This window comes from Chelonia mydas, chromosome 10 (assembly GCF_015237465.2).
Source record: "Chelonia mydas isolate rCheMyd1 chromosome 10, rCheMyd1.pri.v2, whole genome shotgun sequence".
Taxonomy (NCBI): Eukaryota; Metazoa; Chordata; order Testudines; family Cheloniidae; genus Chelonia; species Chelonia mydas.
In genome coordinates this window covers 79,960,106-79,965,359 of record NC_051250.2, presented here as the reverse complement: position 1 = coordinate 79,965,359, position 5,254 = coordinate 79,960,106, and positions in this window count along the sequence as shown.

The window sequence follows — 5,254 nt, the reverse complement described above, 5'->3', positions numbered from 1 at the left end:
AGAAGATAGAAAATCTGAGACAGATGTTGGCTATGGGGCCAATATGCAATTTGTTTATCTCTGTATTGGAATATAATAATTGCTGTACTGAGTCGGACGCAAGGCCCATGTACTTTGGTAGCTTGTTCTCTGACAATAGCCAGATTCAGAGGAAGGTGTAGGAACTCCACAATAGGCAGATGTGGGATAGTCTCCCCCGCCCCCGGCCTCATCCTGATTTATAGTTAAAGATTGGCTTGAGGCGCAATGGATTGTGGATCTATTGATAATCCTGGGAACGGAGGCCTGTCTCCACAGAATGGGCACAACGCAAGATTCCCCATTCTGCCCTACCAGTGCGTCCTCTACGGGGAACGGTCTTTGCTGTACCCATCCCGTCCCGGCTTTGATCTCTGACACTTCCAACTAGAAATAGCTTCCTTAAATTCTTTGGGTTTATATTAAATCCATAAAAATAAGGGTCCACTCTATAGCCCGCTCTCCCGTATCATGGCAAAAACAGCACATTAAAATAGGCTAAGTTTCCTGAATCATCACTAGCAGGTTGCAGTGAATGTCCTGTAGGCACAGAGCTGTCAGAACTTCCCCTCTCAAGCACATTTCCACAGGCTGAAGTGGTGGATGGTCCCTTACCAGTCTTGGCTGGCTGCAACAGGGGAGACTTCTAGGCTCAAAGCTAACTTGGTAGAATCGTGGCTTCTCTTTTTAAAAAATGTATTACGATTCTAAACACTGAAAGATGCACGTACACACCTGTCCCTTTAAGAGGGAAGAAGCCCGTGCACCTGCTACTGGGTAGCTGAACCCCAGTTTGGCTTAAGCAAGGCTACCTGGGCTTTAGATGGGAGGAGACCTGGAGAGTCCGGACCTGAGAGGAGTCAGACAGGAAGCAGCAAGGAATTGCTGGATTTGCTTGGGGGAGTGCCTCAGGAGACCCACAGAGCACAGTTGTTGCCCAAAGCTGGGAGCCCCTGACAAGCGGGAGGCTGGGGCAGCAGCGCCTAGGGAAAGGGGAAGATCCAGCCTGATTGGGGGAAGCTGAGCCTGGAAGCCAGGGAAGTTGTTATGGAAGGGTGGATCCCCCTTAGCATGGTAGGACTCAGGCAAGGACGTGTAGGGAGAGGAACCCGCAGAGAGATCTCGGAGTGAAGAGCTGAGTGAAAGGCTGCGGGCAGACTGGTGGTTGTTGGGTAGGGGTCCTGGAGAGTGGGACCCAGGAGCAGAGGCCAAAGAAGCTGGGAACAAAGTGCTGCGATTGCCTGTGGGCAGGTGACTTGGCCAGGGTGTCCCTGGAGAAGGGACGGGGAAAACCTCTTGTGTCTTTAGGTGTTTACTGTGGGAACTGGAGAATGGTTTCATTACAAGGTTTGTGAGGAATTACTGCATGGGTGGATATGAATAGAGTGTGCCCAGAAGCGGGCTTTGTACCAGAGACTGAGACTTTCCCCTTTATTCTGCCCAAGAAAGGAACTCTGAGGCAGGTGCCTTCTGCTGGAAGGTGCTCAAGACAAGGCCACCCTATGACAACCTCCTAGTGGCTAATGCAGAGGGACCATGTAGACGGTCAGATAGCAGCCAGTCTGCAGAGTTTTGAGAGAGTCTCAGTGGTCAGGTTTGTGCCATGAGGCAGCTGTCAGGATTGAATGCAGGATGGAGGGAAGGAGGAGGAGTGACTGATGTCTGAGTGGCAGGTGTGTGAGGCCCTCATTCTTACAGTGAGAGCCATCCATCAGATGGCAGGAGCTGAAAGTATTCCCAAAAGCAAGAGAAATCCTCTGTAGGGGCTGGGTTGGTCTGCACAGCAAATGGACAGCCCTCAGTCAATACAGGTAAAGGATATGGGAGTAGCTATAATAGTTTGCCGTTCAAAATCTTGCAACGTATGGCTTCCAGTCTGTCCATGGTGAAGGCTTGTCAAAGCTGAAGTTCTCTGGGGCATTGAAGACCGGCATGTTGATGAGATCCTGCAACATTTTGTTGCTTTGTTCCTTCTGTTTCTGTTCTCAACTTACTTCTGACGCCATGTCATGTCCTTCTGTACCAGATGTGGACTGGCTACAGAGCTTGCTTATATTCACCAGATGGGTTCATCAAAGATTCTTTAATGATCTGCTAGGTATGGCTTTAAATAAAGTATTTTACACTGTCACCTAGTAGCAGAATGGTATAATACAGTTTTAGCATTCTATTACAGGGGGTCCCCGGTATATGTCAGGGTTGCGTTCTTGCAGCGAAAGATACTGAAACGACAGATACCAGGGAATTTTTCCCCATAAGAAATAATGGTACGCCTGCCTCTTCCTACCCCCCCCCACTCCTTCCCTTCCTCTTCCTGCCCAGTTTTGCCCCCTCCTCCAAGCGTGCCCTGTCCCCGCTCTTCCCCTTCCCTGCCAGCATCTCCTGAATGCTGCGGGAAGCACCCAAAGAAAAGCCACACAAAAGGTGAAACGATGGATATGCAGATCGGAACTGACGTGAATCAAAACACATTCCCTGACTGATGAAGGACGGATACGCGAAACAACAGATAAGGGGGAGACATATACTGGGGACTCCCTGTACATGGAGATTGAGTGAGAGAAACAGACAAGGTTGGAAAATGACCTGACTTCAGTGAAGGAGCAAGAAGAGGTGAGTGAATTTTGTTTGTACCAGAGGCTGATCAGACTAGAATAATCATCATCTCTGGATTAAGATCAGGCAGTAGGTGGATGGGAGCCATAGCTCTGACACCGACGTTCCTGCGGGGGCTGGAGCAGTGGTATGGAAAGCAGTGCTGCACAAAGGTGGCTTAGTTCACACCGCACGCTCCCATGACAGGATCCAGAGCCAGGGGAGGTTTGCTGCCCTGGCAGCCCCTTCGGAACTGCTGGCTTGAGAGGGAATAACACCGGCTTTCAACTAACTGGATTGTCTGTGATTAAAATCAACCAGCATCTTAAATGTAGGAAAGGAAACAAGCTGCTGATGAGGGGGAGAGGAGGAATGCAATTAATGCAGTGGATGTATTGTTTCTTGACTTTAGCAAAGCTTTTGACACGGTCTCCCACAGCATTCTTGTCAGCAAGTTAAGGACGTATGGGCTGGATGAATGCACTATAAGGTGGGTAGAAAGCTGGCTAGATTGTCGGGCACAACGGGTAGTGATCAATGGCTCCATGTCTAGTTGGCAGCCGGTGTCAAGTGGAGTGCCCCAGGGGTCGGTCCTGGGGCCCGTTTTGTTCAATATCTTCATAAATGATCTGGAGGATGGTGTGGATTGCACTCTGAGCAAATTTGCGGATGATACTAAACTGGGAGGAGTGGTAGATACGCTGGAGGGGAGGGATAGGATACAGAAGGACCTAGACAAATTGGAGGATTGGGCCAAAAGAAATCTGATGAGGTTCAATAAGGATAAGTGCAGGGTCCTGCACTTAGGATGGAAGAATCCAATGCACCGCTACAGACTAGGGACCGAATGGCTAGGCAGCAGTTCTGCGGAAAAGGACCTAGGGGTGACAGTGGACGAGAAGCTGGATATGAGTCAGCAGTGTGCCCTTGTTGCCAAGAAGGCCAATGGCATTTTGGGATGTATAAGTAGGGGCATAGCGAGCAGATCGAGGGACGTGATCGTTCCCCTCTATTCGACACTGGTGAGGCCTCATCTGGAGTACTGTGTCCAGTTTTGGGCCCCACACTACAAGAAGGATGTGGATAAATTGGAAAGAGTCCAGCGAAGGGCAACAAAAATGATTAGGGGTCTAGAGCACATGACTTATGAGGAGAGGCTGAGGGAGCTGGGATTGTTTAGTCTGCAGAAGAGAAGAATGAGGGGCGATTTGATAGCTGCTTTCAACTACCTGAAAGGGGGTTCCAAAGAGGATGGCTCTAGACTGTTCTCAATGGTAGCAGATGACAGAACGAGGAGTAATGGTCTCAAGTTGCAATGGGGGAGGTTTAGACTGGATATTAGGAAAAACTTTTTCACTAAGAGGGTGGTGAAACACTGGAATGCGTTACCTAGGGAGGTGGTAGAATCTCCTTCCTTAGAGGTTTTTAAGGTCAGGCTTGACAAAGCCCTGGCTGGGATGATTTAACTGGGACTTGGTCCTGCTTTGAGCAGGGGGTTGGACTAGATGACCTTCTGGGGTCCCTTCCAACCCTGATATTCTATGATTCTATGATTCTATGATAATTAGGATATTTTTTTAAAAAAAAACTTCTGTGGCTATAATTAAAAGCCTTGTCATTGCTGGTGACCTCTTTGGGTATGTCTTCATAGTGCCGAGTTCCTGAGTCCTCATTGGTGCTGTGCTCCCCCGGGAGGTGTTTGGACTTCTGGGGCCATATCCCATGGTCCTTTGTGCTGGAGCAAGCTGAGCTGCTCCAATTCATTCCCAGTGAATTGTGGGAACTTGTCTGTCCTTCAGGAGATTGGGGGAGGGGAGGGTTGGGGAATTGTGGGAAGGCATTGGAGGACCGTCAGCATTCAAGGAGTTTGCAGTGAGGATGCAGGCTAAAGTGGGCAGGGTACCACCCTGAGTGAAAGTGGCACCCAGGCTCTGACCTGTATCCCCAGCTGTGCCGGCTAGCCGAGGATGAAAGTTGCACTAAAGTCAGTGAGAGGGTTTTTGTGTGTGGATGGGAAGAGGGTTGGGGACAACACCCAGGTAAGAGCTGGAGTGAAGACAGATCTCCCATGTTGGCCCTGACACAGCATTGCAAGTCAAGACTCTTACGCTTATCCTTACAGAAAAGACACCCAGGTACCTTCAGCCTGGTTTAATGCTACTGTAGATTGAGGGAAGCGACAAAGTGAGAATGAATAAAAGGCTCCCCAAGAGCATGATGTGTGCCCCTTCCCTGTGGCATGCTGCCTCAAGCGAGCCTCAGGTGCCTCTACAGAGCCCTAGCAGGGAGAGTTTTTTCTAAGGCCCAAATGGGAGCCAGGTGCCCAGCTCCTATGGACTTTCAGTGGAAGGTGAATGATGCAATGCACCAGAAACAAAATCCTAGTTCCCAAAAAGAACAAAGATTGAGTCAAAGAAGCTGCATCCCGTACTCCTGGCTCTTACCCGAGGGGGACTTACTCTTCCTCTGAAACAAACGTGCAAATAGCAAAGGAAATTTCCCTGCTCTTGAGTGTCTGCCGTGGACTGCTCCCCATGAAGGAGGGACATGAGACATTAGTTTTCTGAGATCCTCTTTGTTTTGATTCAAAACACTTTTTTGTAATCACATCAAGATGCTCCAGCTGCTTGTGCCAGTGCAG